At 39.9% G+C, this 25011-nt stretch overlaps 1 protein-coding gene across 3 annotated transcripts in view; it reads left to right on the forward strand.

Moving 5' to 3' along the window:
• The window catches only part of Grid1 (glutamate ionotropic receptor delta type subunit 1), a 760241-nt gene that overhangs the window by 451990 nt on the left and 283240 nt on the right, over window positions 1–25011 (forward strand). The window lies entirely within an intron of this gene.

Raw genomic sequence — 25011 nt, forward strand, 5'->3', positions numbered from 1 at the left:
AAATTAATCTCACTGTGTATCTCCAGCAGGGCTCATGGGTAACCAGGAGTATTGTCAATGACAGTGATATTTTGAAAAGAGTTGTTTCTCTTGAAGTAGCTTTTGATTATCTAAATACTCAGTAAAACAAACCAGCAGACTATCATACCACACACGCATTTACACACACACATATATGTATATATAGCTGTATGGTGTATTCATATATATTTAAGATGAATGACGTCAGGATACCCCAAAGATACCATAACTCCATGTTTTGTGACACGCTACTTAAAATGGCAAAGATAGGAAATTAATCTAGGTACATATAATTGAATACTATTATCTCATAAGAAAATATGGAATTCTGGGGCCTCTGAGATGACCTGAAACATGAACACTTGCCTCTGAGACTGACAATTTGACTTCATCTCCAGAATTCACATGGTAGACGGAAAGAACTGACTTCAAGTTCTTCTTTGACCACCACATGTGTGCCATAGCATGTGCATGCCCCCTTCACAAAACCCACATACAAATGAAAACAGGTAATACTCAAAAAAATTAAATTCCTTTCATTTGTAGATAAATGGACACATTTGGGAGACATTATGTCAAGTGGCATACAGTGGCACATCTATCTGAAGTAAAATGGCTGTTACTAAAGCCAGGGAACTTCAGGTGTAGTGAAAGGAAAACTAGACAACTGATACCAAAATGACCTTTAACAGAAGGAAGCTCTGCCCTCCTATAGGCCGAGGGCATGGATGTTCATAATCAGTTGTTATTGTTTTATGATAAAGTACCAAGAAAGACTTTTAAAGACTGCAACAGAAAGAAATGATAGGCAGATTGAAATATTGATTGTTCATGCTATTCTATGTGTCTACACATCATAATTTAGAAATTATTACATTTGAATGAAAACTACAGTTGAGCTACAACACAGTAGATGCAACATGCCGCCAGCAGATGTGCTATTTTTCAGGGTTTGTTGTTCCGTTTTCAGGGTACTGACAGAGTAGATGTAGTTTAACTCTTACGGATGCTAGGACTTTTGTAGTGATACATGAGGATGGACTTAGCTTCAAGTCACCAAGGGCATCAGCCCCTAATAGTCAAGCAACATGTCCTGTGATTCTTTGAAGCCAGACTTCAACCCGCCTCTCAAGCTATCCATCATGCTTGGATGACATCTTTGTCCAGTACAAAGTTGCTTTTTCTTCATTGAAAATCTGTTGCTTAGTGAAGCTACCTACATCAGTTATCTGCATTTCAGAAATCATTTGCTGTAGCTTCTCTTGCAATGCCTGCACCCTCATCTTGCATGTGGATGTTACAGAGATGGCTTATTCCTTCAACTCCATAAACCAGTTTCTGCTTCTGGCCTTTGTTTTGGAACTTCCTTCTCCATCTGATTTTTCATAGAACTGAACCTCATTGAGCTTGGTCTCAAGACGATGTTTGTTTGATCTTGAGTCCACAGCAATGGAACTTTCTCCATACCGCCAGTAAATCTGGTTCACTTCATGAAGTGTTATTGTTTGAATGGCTCTTTTAATTTCAAGAATGTGTCCTTTGTATTTATAACTTAGTTGTTTGGTATAAGAGGCCTAGTTTTCAGCCTCGCTTGGCTCTCCATATGTCATTCTCATTAACTTCAATCACTTCAAACCTTCAATTGCGATATGTGTCCTCCTGTCTCTGGTTCCATCTTACCATTGGGCACTGGGGTTAATGCCATACACTGCCGTGTTAGATGGATGTGGGTATGGAAGTCTAAGCGTAGGTCCTCACGCTTGCACAGCAACACTTTACTTACTGGTTTATTTTCTCAATCTCACATTTTATTTTATTCATTTTTCCCTCTGTTTCTCTTTGCATAATTTTTATCATATGTATACAGCTTTACGCATCTTTTCTTCTTCCATATCTAGTCTGCCATTAATGCCACCTAATGTTTCTTCTTCTCCTAGCTGTATTTTTTTTTATCTCTAGAGCTCTGAGCAGCAACTTTAAAAATCTATATTGTCTGCTCATATTTTTGAACATGTGTACTATAATTATAAGAGCTGCTTACAGGTCAACATCTGCTAGACTATTTTCAGTTTTAGTTCTTGGACAGGGTTTATTAATTCGTTGTTTTCCTTCCTTTTGCTTATGTGCTTCTTTTGTACATGACTTAATGAACTTTGTTTGAAGACCAAACTTATTGCTTGTACCTTGTGAGTTTCTGTCTGTTCTTGTATTTATTTTTCTAAGATGCCTTTCTCAGGAAAGACATTGATCCTCTGGACCTTGTAGTTTATTGGATATTTTCCAAGTTGGCTTTCATCTAGGGCTAATTGTTCCACACCTGTGAGGCTTAACTGCCTGGGCAGTTCACTTCATGCACACAAGGCACACACTTTCCCTGTTTTGGTATTGAGAAGATGCCCCTTTTCCAGGTCTGTGTAACCACCAGACACTGTTCTTGATAATCCTGTGGGTTGGATGTTTCCCTCTCACCCAGTGACTTCCATACAGGCATCATGGTCAGGCCTCTGGTGAGTGTTCCAGGGACCCTTAGGCTCTTCCCAGGGTCTTCGTTCTCCATACACCTGTCTCCTCCCTGGCCTTCAGTCATGTGAACTCCGGCTTCCTCTGCCCTCCGCTCTCTCTGATTCATACACTTAATGCGTGCAGCCTCTTGAATTTTGTTTGTTTCCTTTCCCCTGCTTTCCAGTGGTGGGACAATTCCCTCCAGACAGTATTTTCATGGCTCCTTTTCTTTTTTCAATTTTGAAAAAATCCCTCCTAGACTTATTGTCTATTGCTGAGTATTTTAAAAACGGTTACCACACCAAATATCTTGTGTAGTTTGGTTGGTTATATTGGGCAGAGCAATAAATCTAATTCTATTCTCCATCTTGATTGAATATAGGAGTCATTCCTATTTTATTTAATTCATACCCCCTTTTTTAAGACACTGAGTCTCAGTACATTGCCCAAGTGGTCCTCACCATTCTGGGCTCAGGAAATCCTGTTATTTCATTCTCTAATGTAGGTGCAAGTACACGTACACTCTTCTGTGCTTTCATGAAAATATTTGAGTGAGATGAGACAAATGATGAGATACTAGCTAAATATAATTTATTTTGATATTTACAAGTTTGATATCCAGTGGATGGAGAAGTAGCAGAGAGGAGGCCAGACTCTGTAAGCCGGGTGGTGTCTGTAATACATGTAGCTTTTAATCTGTGTGGAATGAAATTGAAGCAAGGGTTTTAAGGAAGATAGAGATTCTTAAACACGTGCTTTAGCAGGAACCTTAAGAATGGCTGTGGAAGTATATGTGCAGTGATATGGAAGGAAGTCCATCTACCGACTGCATGGTTGTCTAGAGAGGACGTCGGTAGTTTGGACTGGGGCTGGGATGAGAAATTGTATTAGGTATGGGTTATGTGAGAAAGGGAAAACTACGGGGTTTTTGTTTGGAGTTCTCCATTGTCTTTATCATGAGTCTCTGGCAAAAGAAACTGTTTTTGAGATAAGAAGCGGTGCAGTGTTGCATATTTGAAGAGTAGAATCAACAATCTTTGGATATGTTCATTTTAAGATACCTATTGGAGTGCAATTTTACATAGAGGTATAGGTATGTGTTCCTATAGTTCAGGGAAGGGTGACTCTGGTGGTTGTAATTTGGGATCTATTTGCAGTTAGAGGATTTTTATATCATGTGGCTGGAAGAAGATCACCAGGGAACTTATTAGTTAAAATAAAAAGAGACTCTAACATTGACTGCTGAGACGTAGGTCAAGTCACAAAAAAGGAGAAACTCAAAAGGAGTCTGAATGGGAGCAGCCTGCAGAGACGTGGAGATAAACAGTCCTGGGTACCAAGGGGAGAAACCACCAGTCAGATATGGTTGGCGAGGAGGTTCAGTGACTTCATCTGGATGGTAGATGTTAGGAGAGGTTGCAGGACTGAGGCCCTAGGAGCCTGATAATTCAAATAAGGACAGAGAGGCAGAAAGATGGGCAGATGTTTTGATGCCAGAATCAGAAAGCATCAGGACCAGGATCAGAACACAGATCTGCAGGGTTCAAGTCTTAGGAATTGCATACCCCGTGTCTCGCTGTCTTTTCTCACTTCTGCTATAGTACTCAGTCCTAGCTGAAAGCTGAATGTTACTAAATCCCAGGAATATGTGACTTTTAAAGTAATTTGGAGGAAGCAATACAGTTCCTGCTAAGAGGAGCCTTACTATAGCACTTCCGTTGATTGCTTCTTATTATGTGTTCTCTTTATGATGTTGTGTGTATTACCACCTTGTTTTAAAAATCATTTATGGAAAAAGCAAAGGAACCCCACCAAAGCCCACAGAAACAAACTAATATGTATCTTAAGTGGAGAAGCTGGGGCAAAAATGACCCTAGAAATGTACTATCATTCATTAATCAGAATGGCCTATTTCCTCTCTTAAATCCAAGAGAACCTGAGACTTAGTGTTTATGGCCACAGACATGTGGATATTATCATTCTGTAGGAACCATCAGCAATCTCAGAGCCATTGAAGAGGGTGTCGCAGGCTACACAGGGAGTGGGGTTAGTTGGCAGGACAAATGTGCCATTAAGTTCTAGCTCACAGTTTTCAGAAACATGCATATGATTTTGGCTCCAGTATTCATCATTGTTGTGACCTGGGCATAGCAGACGGTTTTCCTTCCTTGCACGGTCTTGCTTTCCTCCCCTGTTCATAAGATTCATAATTGCCTTCTGCTGGACTTGCTTGACTTGACGTGCAGGAAGTAGCTGAGTGAGCATGGACTTGAACAGTTAGCAGAGACTCTCAAAAGATGGCTCTTGTCTTGTAGGTAATTATGCCTATGTTCTTAATAGCGTAAACTTATAACTCAATAAAGTAAACACCCAGTGTAAGGACCTGACTCTAAGTGTGTACATTTCTTTCTAAGAAGCACATGGGGCAGAGACTTGTTTCTTGCCTGGATGAGTCTGAGCTGCAGTATCAAGGGCTGTATCCTAGACTTGCTAACCCTAGTTCCATCTATGCCTTTCAAACTCCTATACACCTTTAAGACTTAACGTCAGCTACCCATACCTGCCCTAACTTCAATTACTGTGATGTCATCCATGGCTTTTCCAACACCCTGCAGGGCACAAACTGATTCTTTATCAATCCTTATTCTTCATATCCTGCCTCCCTACCATGACAAAAGACACAGTTCATCACATAGGTATTGAACTGCACCGGGACCCCAAGGCTGCTCCTATGAATCTGTGTTCCCCACCCTCAGACAGCTTGGAGCAAGCAGATGTCCATATATCACTAAACTCCAGTGAGCATGAGCTGTGGGGTGGTGTAGCTGGTCCTTCTTTCTATGTGTTGCTTATATTGGCTAATGAATAAAGAAACTGCCTTGGCCCGATAGGCCAGAACTTAGGTAGGTGGAGAAGACAGAACTGAATTCAGGGAGGAAGAAAGCAGAGTGAGAAGGAGAAGCCATGGATCCTCTGCCTGAGACAGTCGCCGGTTAGAATTTTACCTGGTAAGCCACAGCCACGTGGCGATCCAGATTAATAGATATGGGTTAAATTAAGTTGTAACAGTTAGCCAATAAGAAGTTAGAGCCAACAGGCCAAGCAGTGATTTAATTACTACAGTTCCTGTGTGATTATTTTGTGGCTGGGCAGCTGGGACAAACAAGCGGCCCCTGCTCCTACAGTGGGGGCCTTTCCAAATCTTCTGCTTCTCAAGCTGAAAGCCCTTCAGACAGACAGCCTACCACTACTGTAGAATCAGACTCCATGCTTTTAGACATGAGTCAATGGTTCCCAACAAACATACTGCCGTTTTCCAGAGTTTTGGCAGAAGAATGCTTGGGAGAGAGGGAGTGCTGACACTTAGGGAGCTTTAAAAATAGCTTGAATTCCCACGTGCAGCGAATGTATCTGCAAACTCGGGGTTAGTGTCGACCTTTCTGCATCCCTATCCATCGCTCTTCCCACAGGCGGATGCTGGCAGATTCAGATGAACTTGCTGCTTGTGCCAGAAAGGCCCTATTATCTGTGCCTTCTACCCTGTTATTACACCTCCTTTGCCATGCTTGATAATCATTATTCATCACACAGAGAAAGGGAAGCAAGCACGCCTGCGAGCACGCACACAAACACACAAGAGGTTGCTGCCTCATACGCAGTATGGAGATCACATGCCCCTGGTGGAGCTGCCCATGGAAGGCCCCTTTAAAGCTGAAACACAAGCAAAAACAGAATCAGGAGACAGTTCAAACCGCTAGAACTGATCAGCATAAAGTATTTTGAATGATATTTGAGGGCATACAAAACTTTGGTTCTCCTTTCTTCTACTTTAAACCAGGAGAAATATGTACTGAAATAGCTTGTCTTAAACCTGGGTAGAGAATTCCAAATGAATGCCATATAGCCATATCAGTCTGAACATGGTTGGCCTCATAAGCTAATTAGGGCCAGACTTGGTTAATACATGGATGGGAGAAAGGGAAGTGAGATAATTCTCAATTGTCAGGTGATCAGAGTAGGATGCATTCTCCTGTAGTCCCAGAAAACAGCTTGTCAGCTGAACAGAGGGGCTGCTCCTTTGCTGGCTGCGAAGGAGCCAGCTATTGCTACCTTTATGCCTAGCATTCTTCCTGGTTAAGAATTGCTAAGGAGCTCACCGTGTAAATCCACTGGTGTCTGAACGCCCTCTTCTTTACTGTCTGGTGTGGGGAGCTCTTCTGTATATGTGTTGCTTTTATTGGTCAATGAGTAAAGAAACTGCTTAGGCCTATGACAGGGCAGAATAGAGCAAGGCAGGAATTCTAAGCAAAGATAGAGGAGAAAAGAAGGTAGTTTCAGAGAGATGCCATGTAGCTGATGAAGGAGACAGACGCCCTGGAGCCTTACCAGTAAACCATGAGCCTCATGGTAAAATACAAAATAATAGGAATTTGTTAACTTTAAGATGTAAGAGTTAGTTAATAAGAAGCCTGAGCTAATAGTCCAAGCAGTGTTTTAATTAGTATAATTTCTGTGTGATTATTTCCGGCCTGGGTGGCTGGGAAATGAACAACGATCTCCACCTGTAACCCTTAGCTTTACACTTCTCATATTATGTGCTAGGCTCTTCTTTGGATGCTATATAGACAATTAATAACAAAACAAAACACAGTTGGTCTATGTACTCAGAGAAATGTCAAATTTGATCTCTTATAATTTGTTCTGTGATCTCGTGAAAAATATATAAGGTCACCCAAGTTGTTAACCAATAGGAACAATCATAGAAATATATCATTAGATCCAAGTAATGATTACATCTACAAAGGAAAGCATAGTAGTATCCTGCAGAGGCATCTGCACTCTCAGGTTGATTATATCATTACCCATAATAGACAAGCTACAGAAGTTACCTAAGTGCCATAAACGGATGAACAGATAAAGAAAATGTGGCAAGTAGGCTCAATAGAATACTCTCTGACCTAGCAGAAGAAGGAGGTCTTGTCATTTATGACAGCATAGTTGAACCTAGAGGATATTATGCTAAGTACTAGCAACACTCAGAAAGACGAGTGTCACATGATGACAATTGTATGTAGAATCCAAAAAAGAACTCAGCGGAGAGAGTAGAACGATGATTATCAGAGACCTGAGTGGGAGTGGGGTTTGATTAGATGTTGACCAAAGAATATAAAATATCAGGATATATAATATACAGCATAGTGACTATAGTTAATGGCTATATTATATACATTAAGATAATATAATGACTATATATAGTTGCTGAAAGTGTTCTGCCATAGAAAATTGTGAGAGAAACTAAATATGTCGACAGCCATATTTAGCCATCCCACAATGTGTGTGTGCATGTGTGTGTATAAAATCATGCAATATATTACAGCTATGTAGAATTTGATATACCAATATAATAATGGTAACAATAGTAATGGAAATATAAAGGAAGATCTCTGTGGACTTTATGTTGGACCTCAGGTTATCCAGTGTGCTTTTTCTGTGTTTAAAAGTCCCACATGTAGGTCCCCAGCCTTTCTAAATAGCCATCAATCAGCCTCACCTCTTTGATACCCGATTCTAGGGATAAAAGTCTAGCAGGGGCTGGAGAGGCCTATAGACTCCTTCCCTGGCCTCTCTGGAAAGATTCTTGGTTCTGCCACTTTGACCACTCTAATTTTCAAAGTGACAGTAGATTGCTTAGCTGCCTGTCATAGCCACTGTTTACTTTTCCAGAGACAATGTCTTACTATGTCACATTGAGTAACCTGGAACTCCCTATATGGACCAGACTGAATTCCAGGTCACAAAGATCCACCTGTCTCTTCCTCCAAGTTGCTGGGATTCAAGGCATGTGCCATGCTGAGCCTTTTTTTTTTTTAAAGAACTGTCTTGTGAGAAAGAAGGGCATAAACTTTCTTGAGCTTAAATAACACATCAGTGAGTGGATGGTTGAAGAGGGATATGGATAGAGGGAACACAAAGAAAAATAGCTCTAATTTTTCCAGATAGTCTGGAACAGTGAAACAAAACAGAAATTAATATATCAGTGAATCATCCTTTCAAAAAAAGCCACATATTTGTAGACTATTCCTTTGAAGAGATTTCAATTGGCCAGTTAAATTTTGTGGAATCCTATTGTTTTCAATTAGTAATACAACATTAGCATTTTGGCATGTCAGTAAATAGCCTTTTAGGTAGTATAGTATACTGTCATTTGAAGGAATCACAGTTTATGCAAATCTTCGTTGTCAGAAACTTATATTCTCTAGGTTCTCTGTCAATAGTCAACAACTTTCTACCTCAATCCCTTGACGTTGTCTTCAGGGAAACCTTCCAATTGTTGTGTTTGATTTCTGAAACAAAACTTGACTTTGATTCTTAAAGTGACAATGAATTTCATTTTAACTAGGAATAAACAAAAAAGTCAACAACACCAATAATAAAAGACATATGTTATGATTAACCAATAAAAGAAAATGAGTGAGCGTTTTCAAAAGGCCAATAGAAGTCTATGCTACTTTTTGTTGCTGTGGCAAAATATATGATGCCAATAAGTTAAGGAAGGAAAGATTATTTGGCTTCTGGGTTTCGGGGTTTTGGTTCATGTTTGTTGGCTCTGCTGTTCCTGGGCCAGGCTGGGGCAGAGCATCATAGTAGAAGGGCATGGTGAAGCTTCTTACCTCACAGTAGTCCAAAGCAGAGAGAACGAGAGGAAAGGGACCAGGCTCAGTTGTACCCTTTGAGGTTGCACCTTCAGTGACCTTCTTCCTGTAATTAGGCCCCACTTCCTAGTTCAGGTCTGAACTCACTGACAGGTTTACTTTGTCATGAACTCTCAGAATGAAATTGTCTGTCAACACCCAAGACTTTGGGCACGTTTTATGCTCAAACCACAACAAAGGTGGTACAAATAGCCTTTTAATTCTGCTTATTAACATTCTATTACATTATGTGTGACTCTTCAATGGTCTGATCGAAGGCCTTGAGGAAGACTTTCCACGGAAAACAGGTTCCTTCTTCACCCTTATGGGAGAGAAATGATCTATGTTCTTCTTTGGTGAAAGAGATTTCTGTCACAAAATATTTCCCACAGTTTGACTTCTTGGTATTTTCCATATTCTCCTGACAGGTGAGAACTTTTGGAGACAGAGAAATTGATTGTCATTCATTTTGCTTGGACAAGAGGTTTCTGGGTCAAGTATGTCTGTGAGATTTCCTATTGTGAAATCTGAGTATCTCAAACGGAAATTTCAGTTTAACGAAGTGGGTCAGCTTCGCACGAAATGCCATTTTGTCTTCCCCAAATACTGGCACCAGGAAGACATACTCCGTCATCCCTTGAGGTTTGTGTCACTAGGCTCACACCACAGAGCTGTGGTTTGGATGTGATTTGCCTTCTCCAGATTCATGTAGAAAGTCAGTCCTCCCTGTGACAGTGGTGTGTGGTGGGCCCAGAGAGGTGACTAGCTTGTTGAAATGGAGTAATCCCTTTGTTCTAGGAATGATTTCCAGCTCTCTTGGAAACAAGCAAGTTGCTACAGAGCAGGCCTTAGTAGCACAGTGCCCTTGCATTTTACCTCTTTCCCAAACATGTCCTTCCACTTTTCATTATGTGTGAAGCAGAAAGCCAGCTGCTTGGAAGCGTACAGGTACTGTTAACTTCCTTTCGACTTCCCATCCTTTAGAACTAGAAGACAAAACTTAGTCCCTCCATACCAGCTATGCTGTTATAGTGACAAAGGATGAACGAGTAGACTGAGTCGGTTGTGTGCTTCAGATGAGAAGCAGTCTCAGCTCGATGCCACCTAGTCCGGGAAATGTGGTGCCAACGAGGGTATGAGGTTATCAGATGTCTACTCATTGGGCAATGGCCACAGTGCCAGAGTACTCGGGAGGAAGGCTTGAGGAGATTCTCTGGGTGCTGTTGCTTCAAAATCTTTAAGCTGAGGAGAGGCTGGGCCGCCTGAGTTGAGGTACAATATGATTTCAATTTTGCTTGCTAGGATCACCCTGAAACTTAACCTTGAACATAAACCAAAGAGGTTACGGTGGGAAAGGGAAGTAAAAGGGAAAAACTTGAAAAGGTTAAAAATGTTCCTTAGTGATGATGGTGGCTTGGACCAGAGTGAACTGGGAGATGTGGGAAGAGTCAGTTATTTTATAAAATTTTACTGACATTTGATGAGACCAATGTATAGGGGCAGGTGGGCATTCCTAGAACTAAGGGCAAAGCATCACTGTTTAAAACAAAGCAAGGGAAATGGGTTGCTGGAATGTGTGGGGTGAGGGTCATTTTATATAGAAAGTTTTCTTATTTGATTACAATTAGTCTGATTCTAGTGTCCACAGTCATTATTTATTTTAATTTTTAATTTTCTCATATATTACATCCCAATTGCAATTTTCCCTCTTTCCCCCAGTCTGTATCCCCCACTTCTACCCCTCAGAAAAGAACAGGCCTGCCATGTATATCAACCAAACTTGACACCATAAGCTACAATAGAACCAGGCACATACCATCACATCAAGTCTGGATGAGGTAGCCCAGGAGTAGGCAAAAGAGTCAGTAACACCCCTCCCTCCACTCCCTCTGTTAGGAGTTCCACCAAGAACACCAAGCTACTCAGCTATAACATATGCAGAGAACCTAGGTCAGACCCCTACACACGTCCTCATCTCTTCAAGTCCCCATGACTTCCAGTCAGTTGATTCTGTGGTGTCCCTGACCCCTCTGGTTCCTTGAATTCTTTCTCCTATTCTCCACAGGACTCCCTGAGCTCTGCCCAATGTTTGTTTGTGGGACTCTGCGTCTGTTCCTATCAGTTGCTGGATGAAATCTCTGATGACAGTTCTCCTAGGCTGTGGTCCCAGAACACTCTTTGACTAGACAAACTGTAGGTCAAAGGTTTTGTGGCTGAGTTGGTGTCCAAGTGCCTCCACTTGAGGCCTTGCCTGGCTTCCAAGATGGCCAGTTGAGGCTCTGTATCCTCCATTACTGGAGTCTTGTCTGTGGTTACTCTTGTAGATTCCATGGAGTCTCCATTGCACTACTAATCCACCTTACCCCTGAAATACATCCCAGTTCCAGTCATTTTTCATGGAATTTTTTTCCTCCCCAAAGCTGATCCCTCCTCTTTTCAACTATACCTACTTCAAGTCCACCCACGAAATCTATTCTATTTTCCCTTCCCAGGGAAGATCCTTTTGTTCCCCTGCCCCAATCACTTCTTGTTACTTAGCTTCTCTCGTTCTGTGGACTGTAGCAAGATTATCTTTTACTTTAGAGCTAATATCCATTTACAAGTGAATACAGACCATGGTTGTCTTTCTAGGTCTGGGTGACCTCACTCAGGAAAATTTTTTTCTAGTTTCATCCATTTGCTTGCAAAGTTCATAATGTCATTGTTTTTAACATCTGAATAATACTCCATGTGTAAATGTATCACATTTTTTATCCATTCTTTAGTTGAGGGACAGCTAGGTTGTTTTCATGTTTTGACTATTATAAGTAAAGCTGCTGTGAACATAGTTGAGCAAATGTCCTTGTGATTGGACACTTTGGGTATATGCCCAGGAGTGACATATCTGGGTCTTGAGGTAGATTGATTTCCAGTTTTCTGAGAAGTTGTCATATTGATTTCCAAAGTGTCTGAAAAAGTCTACACTCCCACCAGCAGCAGGGGAGTGTTTCCTTTGCTCCACATCCTCTCCAGCATGAGCTGTCATTTGTGGTTTTTAACTTAGCCATTCTGACAGGTGTAAGATAGACTCTCAGAGTCATTTTGATTTGCATTTCCCTGATGGCTAAGGATGTTGAACATTTCTTTAAATGTTTCTCAGACATTTGAGGTTCCTCTGTGGAGAATTTCTTGATCTGTACCCCATTTTTATTGGTTCATTTAGTTTGTCGGTGTCCAGTTTCTTGAGTTCTTTATGTATTTTAAATATTAGCCTCCCCGTCAGATGTGGAATTGGTAAAAATATTTTCCCATTCTTTAGGTTACCATTTTGTCCTATTAATGGTGTTCTTTGCCTTACAGAAGCTTTTCAGTTTCATGACATCTTATTTATCAATTGTTGATCTTACTGCCTGCATTATTGGTGTCATTTTCAGGAAATTGTCTACTGTGCTGATGTGCTCAAGGCTATTTCTCACTTTCTCTTCTACCAGATTCAGCGTATCTGGTTTTATTTTGAGGTCTTTGATCCACTTGGACCTGAGTTTTGTACAGGGTGATAGAAATGGATCTATTTGTATTCTTTTACTTGCTAACATCCAGTTAGAACAGCCCCATTTGTTGAAGATGCTTTTTTTTCCATTGTAAAATTCTGACTTTTTTAAATAAAAAAATCAGGTGTCAAGTTGAGTGGTGGTGGTCCACACCTTTAATCCCAGCACTCAGGAGGCAGAGACAGGTGGATCTTTGTGCATTTTATGCCAGCATGGTCTACAGAGTGAGTTCTAGGACAGACTCTAAAGCTAAAGAGAAATACTGTCTCAACCCTATCCCCACAAAAAATGTCAGATTTCATAGTTGTGTGGATATACGTCTGTCTCTTCTATTTGATCGCATTGATCAACTGTCTGTTTTTATGCCAATGCCATACATTTTTTTTTTAAATTACTATTGCTCTGTAGCAGAACTTGAAATCAGGGATGGTGATTCCTCCAGAAGTCCTTTTATTGCATAATATTGTTTTATCTATCATAGACTTTTTCTTTTTCCATATGAAATTGAGTATTGTCCTTTTAAAATCTATAAAGAATTGTGTTGAAATTTTGGTGGGGATTGTAGCGAATCTGTAGATCATTTTTGGTAGGATGGTCATTCTTACTATGTTAATCCTACCTATTCATGTGCATGGGAGGTCTTTCTATATTCTGGTAAATTCTCCAGTTTCCTTCTTCAGATACAGGGCTTTCACTTGATTGGTTAGATTTTTTTTAAAGATTTATTTATTTATTTATTATGTATGCAGTATTCTTAGTATTCTGCACGTATGCCTGCAGGCCAGAAGAGGGCACCAGATCTCATTACAGATGGTTCTGAGCCACCATGTGATTGCTAGAAATTGAACTCAGGACCTTTGGAAGAGCTTGCAGCGCTCTTAACCACTGAGCCATCTCTCCAGCCCCTAGATTTTTTTTTTCTTTAAGTTTGTTTGTATGGTGGATTACAATGACCGATTTTCTGTATGTTAAACCATCCCTTGGGATGAAGCCTACTTGATCATGGTGAATGACTTTTTTATGTCTTTTTGGATTCAGTTTTTGAGTATTTTATTGAGTATTTTTCATATCAATATTCATGAGGAAAATTGGTCTGTAATTCTCTTTCTTTGTTGTGTGTGATTTGGGTATCACAATGACTGTCTTCTCATAAAATGAATTTGGCAATGTTCCTCCTGTTTTTATCTTGTGGAGTAATTTGAAGAGTATTGTTATGGTATTTGGTCTTCTTTGAAAGTCTGGTAGAATTATGAACTAAATCTGCAGTGTTCACAAGTCATTATTTTAGAAACTTATCAAGCATAGTCATTAACGTCTACCAAGTCTGTTGAGTGTAATTCACATATGCTCTTGTGAAAGTATTTTCACCATTGTGTTCCTTAATTATTTTTGTCAACTTGACACAAATTAGAGTTACCTGGAAAGAATGAACTTCAATTGAGAAATTCCCTCCGTTAGAATGACCTTTGGGTGTGTCTATGGGACACTTTCTTGGCAACTCACTACTGGTGGTGTCACCCTGGGCAGATGGTCCTGGGTTGTATAAGAAAGCAGGCTGAGCAAGTCAATAAGCAGTGTCCTTCCATTGTCTTTGCTTTAGTTCCTGCCTACTACTTCCTGCCTTGAGTCCCTGCCCTGGCTTCTCTCAACAATTAACTGAAAAGTGTCAGCTGAAATAAACCCTTTCCTTCCCACGTTGCTTCTGGTCTTGATGTTTGTAAGCACAGAGAGCAAACTAGGACAGCTATTATAATGACCAGCGTTAGTGTTATCCACAAATGTTTCTACACGGCCCTCAATCAAGGCTTCCGATCATGATTAGGAATTGAAAATATCTGATCTCTCTGTTCCTATAGATTACTTTGAAGCATCTAGAGTTTTACATCTGGTTTTGCGGGAGGGATAATCATTCAAGTTTGAGGATGTGGCCTCTGATAAAATTCCCGCTCTCCCCTAGATAACCCCATACTCATAAACATATGGGCAGCACAAACCAGACTAAGTGAATTATTTTCAAATAAAAAAAAACATGAACTTTGGATGGAACAGATTAGGGGACATGGGAAGGATTGGAGGGCGAAATGGGAGTATATATAATCATTAGTCATTGTATACATCTATGAAATTCTCAAGAATAAAAATATACAATTTTATATCAATGTGATAATATACATAGATTCTTCTTGTTCTGCTGTTGTTCGCTTGAGATCCATTCATGTTGTTTTGTATGTTGATTATCATAAGGTATGCAGTAAGGGTTGGATTTAATTTTTATTTCATGTTATTTTTGTGCATGATAATTTAATCTTTAGAGTCTCAGTTAATAAAAAGAATGTCTTTTCCTCTTGGGAGTCTTTGCCAAAAATTAATTGGTCTTCAAATTGTAGACACAATCTGTTCTGTTTGATTTGACCTGTGTTTGTTTTATATTTCAACTGATGATAGATACTCCTAAGAACTATGCATTTTGGTTGATCATAAAAGTAGGTGGGGTAAGCTGAGAATCTTTAATATTTGGGGAAACTGTCTTTAGCCTTTATGTTTCCACATACCTGGGGTTGTGACGAGGTGTGTGAGGCACACAAGCCACAGAAATTTCAGAGGAATTCCTTCTCAGGTTGCTAGTAATTCCTCTTCCTGGTTCCTGCTTTGCATTTTCATACACTTTAACATTAACTTGTCATTTTCTAGGAAAAAGTCAGCTATGCTTTTAATTTAAATTATGTTGAAACTAGAGATTTTTTTTCAGGGATAATTGACTTCTTAGTGATACTGACCTGTGAGAGGGATTATTTTCCCATTTATCTCAGTCTTCAGTTATTTGTAGCAGCACTTTATAGTGTTAAGTGCATGTCATACTGTTAGATTCATCTCCAAGCATTTATAATTTTCAGAACTGTTGCTTTTCAATTTGAACTTGCAATTGTGTATTGTTGGCTTTTAGAAATACAATCTCACTCAACCTTGCTAAATGCAATTATTAGTTACAGAGATTTTCTTTTTATATAATTACTCTGATTTTATATGTAGACTAACGTGTTTTCTATGATAAAGAGAAACTACATTTTCTCTTGACTCTATATCTTCTATTTCTTTTTTGTTTTTTTTTTCCTCTTATAGTGACTTGAACTTCAGTTCAGTGTCAAATAGAAGTAATGGAAGTTTGCTGGATCTTGTGTCATCTTGGAAGCTGAGCATAACCAGGACTTAGTGCTCGAGATAAGCAACAGAAATGGATATCTGTTTCTTTCTATTCCTACAAGAAATCATTTCACCCATTCCCATTAGTTACTATAAAGGTTGAGCATAGATACCTTTGGTTTTTATCAGATTGAAGAAGTTGTTTTTTAATTCTTCAGTGTCTGAGATTATTTTTAAAACAACTGGATGTCGGATTTGGTTGAGTTCTTTTTATAGCTTTGGGATGATCGCATGGATTTACCCTTTTTAGTCTATTAGTAAAGAGAACTAAGCTGATTGATTTGGTTAGTGAATTAATAAACTACTCAATAATGTTCCGTTTCAATTGTTGTGTTCAAAATTAGTGAATGTATTTCAACATACTAGCTAATTATTTTGAGTAAATTTTATCCTATACCTTAAAAGTCATTCATTTTCTTCTATTTATTCATCATGTGCATTTTCATCTCAGACAATGAATATTTAATTTGTAAGAATTCAATTTTTATTATCCTCCACATCACATACAAATTTTACTCCATTTACTTGAATATATAGTATGAATTTATAATATTCATACAATGTGTTTAAATTTCTGTTCTATTAATACCACTACCTATATTGTTTCTCAGTCTGCTGCTATTGATCACTTTTTCATTTATGGAGTTGTATTTTACTGCCACTTTATATGCATTGTAATTTTTGATTACATGGAGAATATTCTATTTTTATAAGACATTTTATTTATTCTTTGAGAATTTCTTTATATACATAGAATGCATTTAAATCATATTTTATTCACCTCCATACTTTCTCCCTCCAACTCCTTTCAGACTTCCCTCATGTCCCCTCCCAACTTTTTTTAAGAAACTGACTGAGCACCATTAGTGTATGCGTGTGATCACCCTGACAGGGAGCATACATGCCCTTAAAGAAAACTGACTATTCATCCGCCAGCTGCCATCAAATGTCAATTGCTCTGGAACTAAGGGTGAGAATTATGTGCCCCACTATTGTCTTTATTGGAATGTTAACTGGCTGGCTTGATCTTGAACAGGTCTTGTGCCAGCAACCACGGCTGCTGAGAGTTCATTAGGATGGCAGTATACTTGTGTCCACAACACAGTTTGACCCTAGTCCTCCCCAGTGCCCTCTGGTGCTTCAGTCTTTTAAGACTTACTTTGAACTTCTGTTTTGTGTGCTAATAAATACTCTGTGAAAGATTCAAATAGAATTCTTTACAGATTTCTGAGGGGCCCTTTCTCTTTCTCTCTACATGTTGTTCTGCCTTATTATTCCTAACTGCCCCAAACTTTCTAACACCTCAGCCCTTTCTTCAATTCATGGAGATGATTATGGTCCATCCTGTCTTTCTGTTTCCTGTGCTACAACAAGAAATGTTTCCCTAAGAGACTCAAGCCCACTTCATTGGCTCTTCTTCTCTCAGGCATCACTTTCCGTCAGTGCTAGTTGCTCAATGCCTAACCAATGGTATTTCAGTTATGTTATTTTAGTTGATTAAGGTGTAGGTAGATTCAGTTGACATTAACCCGATATGGACAGAATTCATACTCTTAGTTGCCATCCTACACATTTGGTCTAAGTCACCATCAAACACTTTTCGGTTTGCTTTTGTTACTACCATGAAACACTGACCAAAAACAAGAGAGAATGAAAGATTTTGTTTGACTTCCACATCAGAGTTTTTCACTGAAGGAAGTCAAGGTAGGAACTCGAGACCTGGAGGCAAGAACCAAAGCAGAGGCCATGAAGGAGTGCCTGCTTCCCATGGCTTGCTTTATACAGTTCAGTATCATCTGCTCAGTGATGGTACTGCCCATGGTTGATTGGGCAATATCAATAATTAGGCAGTAAAATGTACTATAGACTTGCCCTTAGGAGGCAGCTCCTCAGTTGAGGTTCCCTCTTACCTTACCCAAGGTAACTCTAGTTTGTAGCAAGTTGGCAAAAGCTAACCAGCACACACATCTTTACACTTATGTCCTACACACTTGGTAAGGATTTTGCAATGTTGCATGCAAACCTCTAAACTTCAGAACCACACTACAGTAGGGCTCTGGGCCATGGAAATTTATTTTTGCATCTTCTTTGGATAAATATTTAGGGTAATATTTCAGGATTTTAAATTGTAAGTGCAATTAAAATTTATAGTTTTCTATCAACTCCTCAGGGATTAAAGACAACTATGAAGTATTAATGTGAAGCGTAAGGTCTCATTTTCCTAGTGGTTGGGAGGCTTGTGCACAAATGCAAGGAGATTTAAATATTCCCCTGGGACAAACAAATAGGTATTGCAAACAAAATAATTAAAATGGTTTGTAACAAGCCAGCAGATGAGTGCTGTGAAGGATTGGCTGGTATTATATTTATTTTTCTGTTTGAATATCTGCCTGGGGAGTAAGCTGCAAATTAAAGGACCCAACAAGCTTTTAAAATTTTAATGATGGAATGAAAAGCGCTGGCTTTGTGCTCTAGAGATAGTTCCTTAGGTCATAATTTAAAATATTAAAAAAGCTTGAGTTTCACTCTGTGTGGGTGTGTCCATAGTAATTGTCTCATTTCCTTGCATCCCTTCTTGGCTTGCTCTCTCCCTGACCTTCTCTGCTTACTTTATGAGTACCTCCCTGGCCTGGTACTCTGCGCTAGGAAGCCAGCAGAGTGTAGGGCACATGCTTGCCGAACTGGTTTGTGTGAACTCTAGCCTTCAAGGGATGATGAATTAGCGTCTGTAGTTTCCTTCTGGTTCTGTGGGTGCATGAGAGGAGGCATTGAATTCACAGCATTCTTGAAAGTGAATCGCAGTTCTGGACTACATTATAAAGGACCCGAAGGAGCATATGGATTTCAGATCAGAGCTAATTGAACTTTGCTTGTGCAACTCTTGAGAGTCCTTTTCTGGGCTCATTTCTATATTGCTCTGCTGGGAGTCGAGAGTGGCAGGAAAGGTCTCCTCTCTGCCTCTGACTGCAGAATCCTATTACTTGAAGGGCTTCCTATTCAGACTCTGTCCTGGTGTGTTGGACTTCGGAGACTCTAGATTTGTCCTGCCTTCCAAATGCCAGGTGAAATTATTTTTAGCCTGTCCCTGAAGTTATTTTAGTGTTTTTAAACCTTGGGTCTCGACCTGAACAAGTTTACATTTCAGATGCAACTTTGAGCATACCTCAGCACTATCGCATCCACAAAAGTGAAGACACAGTTAGCAATTGCAGCAGTCCCATTTAGAATTGCTGTGAGTGTTTCAAGTATTCGGAGCCCATTGCAATGTGGGGAAAGTGAGTGAGTAGGGTACCAGAAATGGAGCTGAGAGAATTTAGAATATTTTAGGTTAGTGGGAATAAAAAGTTCACAGATCAAGGCAGAAAAGGGCGAAAGAGAGAAATAAGAGATAAAGAAAGGAGATAATAAAACAATAGGAAAGAAGAACGTAAAAAAAAATAGGAGACAGGAAAGAAGAGTGTTGGCCAGGCTGTGCACAAATCTCTTGGCCACATAGGCTTCTCTATAATCCATCCATCCATTCATCCATTCATCCAGGGGATGGCTACTGAGAGTCCACAGTGGATGCTGAAGATATGTGAGTCTCACTGGAGACTCATTGGAGGCTCATTGTTTACCTTGAGTTCATAATCAAATATAATAAGGATATCCAAGATAAATTCAAGAAAGTAGAATATAAGAACTATTCAACATTCAGAGATCACCAACTCTCTTTGAATATCTCTTAACAGGATAACAGAATCTTTAGATACACCAGCAGATCTTAGAAGTGGGTTTCCAGCCATATGCAGGTAACCTGCTTAGTGGCTACATCCAGGTGTTGGTCTTTAGGGAATGACCTGAGTTGCGTATTGTAAGCTGACTGTCTGGGGCAGCCTATGGGTATGTTATGTGATGTGATGACTGGGACGGGGACATGACTCTGTCAACTGTTTCCTGAGCAGTTTAGGATAGGGGGCCAGGCAGAGTTGGCTTTGTAGTAGCAGAGACCATTTATTTCATTTCTATAAATAAGGGAAGCTATGCTCTATTTTTAACAATGACCCACTTTATTTAGGGGTGGAATGGTTGCCCTATGGGTGTGATGTCTTAGAGAGTCAAGGAGAAGTATCAGAGATGAAGAACAGGACAAAGCCAAATGCAGTTTGGCGTGGTCTGTCCTGGCATCCTTTAGGAGTTTAATGGAGGCTGCAGGAGCAATGAGGCGGTAAGAGGGAAATATAGAATACTTTGGCAGGTCTGTACTGACTTTCAAAGATTGTATACAGCTGTAGATTTTGAGTTGGAAGGATAGGGGGCTTGTTTTAGATCTGTGCTAGCCCCATTGTGTTCCATTAAATAAACCCCCTGAACTGTGTTGAGAATGCATGGAAGGATTGTTTGCACTTTTACAGATGATGCTCAAAGAAATAGAACATTTCATTCAAGTTATACAGCTCCAAAGTGGTGAAGCTAGGATTGGAGGCCAAAGCCATCTGATTTCAGATTCTGTGCTCTCAGTCCATCACTATACATAAATAACGAGGACACACCAAGCATTAATGTACCCATGAATCACCTGGGGATCTTTTTATGATGCTGATTCTTATTAGGTAGGCACAGGTCTGAGATTCTGCATTTCCAATAAGTTGCCATAATGTGTTGATGTTATTGGTCCCATGGACCACATTTTGGGAAGTAAGGAGATCACCTGCAATTTTTCACATCCTACACAGAGCAGAGAGATTCATGCTCAGCTCATCAGTTTATAGGGAACAACTAAGGAGGCAGGGTCTGTCTTAGGTCAGAGTAACTCCATGGGAGTTGTTCTACCAGTTGTCGCCAGTCCAGAAAATGTAGCAACACTGAGCGCTGGCAGCGGTTCTCTTGACCTCTCCTCATCAAGATATCCTTATCTCTCTGGAGCCTCAGCTCCTCCAGACCTAAGTACTCAGCAGCATTCTCAGCAGCACACATTCCTGAAGCCTTATTGACTTCAGCCAGGCGAACTCTCTTTTTACAACTTTATTGAATTCTTCCTGTATTTCCTCAACTTCTCAAGGCAGCCTTGTCTGTGAAATTCCTCTACTATCATTAACTTCAGATTACTGATGCCATGGCTCTTAAGGGGGACATAAACTTTAATTATTCCCCCAGAGATGGAATAATGCTGATATCACACAGCTGTTTGGTAGATCTGGGTCTCTTGGAGGAACAAAACATAATAATAATGTGGCTGCATAGTTCTATATGAGTTTAGCAATTTATATAAGTGCTTAATAATAAATTCCCTTGGTATTAGAAGGCTCCAACATTTTGCTAAGGTCTTAAAGGTCTGACAAAAGAATATTTATATGTGAGTTTTACATCCAACTTGTCAAAATGCATATTTTGAAAAAAATACATCCTCATTTTAATTGCCATTTTTAAAAGTATCTCCTTATAGCCTTTTCCTCTTTGTTGTGTGTCTTGGCTTGAGTAAGATTTCTGCAGTGATTTTGTCTGGTTTCAGTCAAATGTTTCTAAGAAGCATGAAAAGTTACAGGGAGTAATATAGCAAATACCTACATTCTCGCCTTTCAAATTTTGTAATGTTGCAAACCTCAGATTTTTAGAGACTGACCATGTCACAGACAATGAGACACTGTTTTGTGTCCTGGTACAAATCCTATTGGATTCCAGGACATGCTGGTTGTTTATACATGTACCAACAGGAAAATCAAAACCTGCTTTCTTTTTTAAAATTAATTAATTAATTAAAAAAATTTCCACCTCCTCCCCTCCTACCATTTCCCTCTCCCTCCCCCTCCCTCTCCTTCTCCAGTCCAGAGAGCAGTCAGGGTTCCCTGCCCTGTGGGAAGACCAAGGTCCTCCCCCCTCCATCCAGGTCTAGGAAGGTGAGCATCCAAGCAGACTAGGTGCCTACAAAGCCAGTACATGCAGTAGAATCAGAACCCAGTACCATTGTCCTTGACTTCTCAGTCAGCCCTCATTGTCAGCCATATTCAGAGAGTCTGGTTTGATCACATGCTCCATCAGTCCCAGTCCAGCTGGCCTTGGTGAGCTCCCATTAGATCAGCCCCACTGTCTCAGTGGGTGGGTGCACCCCTTGAGGTCCTGACTTCCTTCCTCATGTTCTACCTCCTTCTGCTCCTCATTTGGACCTTGGGAACTCAGTCCAGTGCTCCAGTGTGGGTCTCTGTCTCTATCTCCATCCATCGCCAGATGAAGGTTCTATGGTGATATGCAAGATATCCATCAGTGTGGCTATGGAATAAGGCCAGTTCAGGCACCCTCTCCTCAGCTGCCCAAGGAACAAGCTGGGGACATCTCCTTGGACACCTGGGAAGCCCTCTAGAGTCAAGTCTCTTGCCAACCCTAAAATGGCTCCCTTAATTAAGATATCTTCTTCCCTGCTCCCATATCTACCCTTCCTCCTTCCCAACCATCCCATTCCCACAAGCTCTCCCCATCCTCCCTTTCTCCCTTCTCTCTCCCCAGCTCCCCTTACCCCCACCCCCAAGCTCCCAATTTTTGCCTGACAATCTTGTCTACTTCCAATATTCAAGAGGATAACTATATGTTTTTCTTTGGGTTCACCTTCTTATTTAGCTTCTCTAGGATCACGAATTATAGGCTCAGTGTCCTTTATTTATGGCTAGAATCCACTTATGAGCGAGTACATACCATATTCATCTTTTTGGGCCTGGGTTACCTCACTCAGGATAGTGTTTTCTATTTTCATCCATTTGCATGCGAAATTTAATATGTCATTGTTTTTTACCGCTTGAGTAAAACTCTAAAGTGTATATGTGCCACACCTTCTTGATCCATTTTTCTATTGAGGGACACCTAAGTTGTTTCCAGGTTCTGGCTATTACAAATAATGCTGCTATGAACATAGTTGAATAAATGCTTTTGTAGTATGATTGGGCATCTTTTGGGTATATTTCCAAAAGTGGAATTGCTGGGTCTTGAAGTAGGTTTACTCCCAGTTTCCTGAGAAACCACCACACTGATTTCCAAAGTGGCTGCACAAATTTGCATTCCCACCAACAATGGATGAGTGTTCCCCTTACTCCACATCCTCTTCAGCATAGGCTATCATTGGTGTTTTTGATTTTAGCTATTCTGACAGGTGTAAGATGGTATCTCAAAGTTGTTTTGATTTGCATTTCCCTGATTGCTAAGGAGGTTGAGCATGACCTTAAGTGTCTTTTGGCAATTTGAACTTCTTCTGTTGAGAATTCTCTGTTCAATTCAGTACCCCATTTTTTAATTGGGTTAATTAGAGTTTTAATGTCTAGTTTCTTGAGTTCTTTATATATTTTGGAGATCAGACCTTTGTCTTATGTGGGGGTGGTGAAGATCTCCTCCCAATCAGTAGGTTGCCTTTTTGTCTTACTGACAGTGTTCTTTCCTTTACAGAAGCTTCTCAGTTTCAGGAGGTTCCATTTATTCCTTGCTGCTCTTATTGTCTGTGCTACTGGGGTTCTACCTAGGAAGTGGTCTCCTGTGCCCATGTGTTGCAGACTACTTCCCACTTTCTCTTCTATCAGGTTCAGTGTGGTGAGATTAATACTGAGGTCTTTAATCCATTTGGACTTGAGCTTTGTGCATGGTGATAGATATGGATCTATTTTCATTCTTCTACAGGTTGACATCCAGTTATGCCAGCACCATTTGTTAAAGATGCTTTCTTTCTTCCATTATATAATTTTAGCTCCTTTGTTGAAAATCAGGTGTTCATAGGTTTGTGGTTTAATATGTGGGTATTCGATTCGATTCCATTGGTCAACATCTCTGGGTTTTTTTGTCAATACCAAGCTGTTTTCATTACTGTAGCTCTGTAATAGAATTTGAAGTCAGGGATGGTAATGCCTCCAGAAGTACTTTTATTGTATAGGATTGTTTTGGCTATCTTGTTTTCTTTTGTCTTTCCATAAGAAGTTGATTATTGTTCTCTCAAGGTCTGTGAATAATTTTGTTGGGATTTTGATGGGGATTGCATTGAATCTATAGATTGCTTTTGGTAGAATTGCCATTTTTACTGTGTTGATTCTCCCAATCCAAGAGCATGGGAGATCCTTCCATTTTCTAGTATCTTCTTCAATTTCTTTCTTCAAAGACTTAAAGTTCTTGTCAAATATATCTTTCACTTCCTTGGTTAGAGTTACCCCAAGATACTTTATGCTATTTGTGGCTATCGTGAAAGGTGATGTTTCCTTGATTTCCCTCTCTGTTTCTTTGTTCTTTGTGTATAAGAGGGCAGCTGATTTTTGGAGTTGATCTTGTACCCTGCCACAATGCTAAAGGTGTTTATCAGCTATATGAGTTCTTTGGTAGAGTTTTTGGGGTCGCTTATGTACACTATCATATCATCTGCAAATAACAGAAGTTTGACTTCTTCCTTTCCAATTTGAATCTCCTTGATCTCCTTATGTTGTCTTATTACTATTGCTAGAACTTCAAGCACAGTATTGAAGAGGTATGGAGAGAGTGGACAGCCTTGTCTTGTTGCTGATTTTAGTGGGATTGCTTTGAGTTTCTCTCCATTTAATTTAATGTTAGCTGTCAGCTTGCTGTATATTGCTTTTATTATTTTTAGGAATGAACCTTGTATCCCGAATCTCTACAAGACCTTTATCATAAAGGGGTTTTGAATTTTGTCAAATGCTTTTTCAGCATCTAATGAAATGATCATATGAAAACCTGCTTTTTTGAGGGTCTGAGAATTTATCTGCTCATCTTAACAGGCACTGAGTTATCCCAGAAGGTTTCACGGCATGATGATTAAGAGGCCAGGAGTAGGATCCACAGGCTAGGTATAGGGGTACATACCAAATCAGACCCCCAAACCCCCAAAGCAGGGACAAGAAGGCTGTGAGTTCAAGGGTGGTTGAGTGACAGTTACCCATTTGTGATATGTAATAAGACTTAGTCTCAAAAAAACCAAAACAAAGCAAAATGAAACAAAATAAAACAAAAAACCAAGGGCCAGCCATGTGGTTGACTGTTCAAACACTATTCTAAAATGTTTGAGGCCTTGAGTTTCATGCCCAGCACTTCAGTGTGTGCATTTGTGT

This window comes from Myodes glareolus, chromosome 5, assembly GCF_982192425.1.
Source record: "Myodes glareolus chromosome 5, mMyoGla1.1, whole genome shotgun sequence".
Classification (NCBI taxonomy): domain Eukaryota; kingdom Metazoa; phylum Chordata; class Mammalia; order Rodentia; family Cricetidae; genus Myodes; species Myodes glareolus.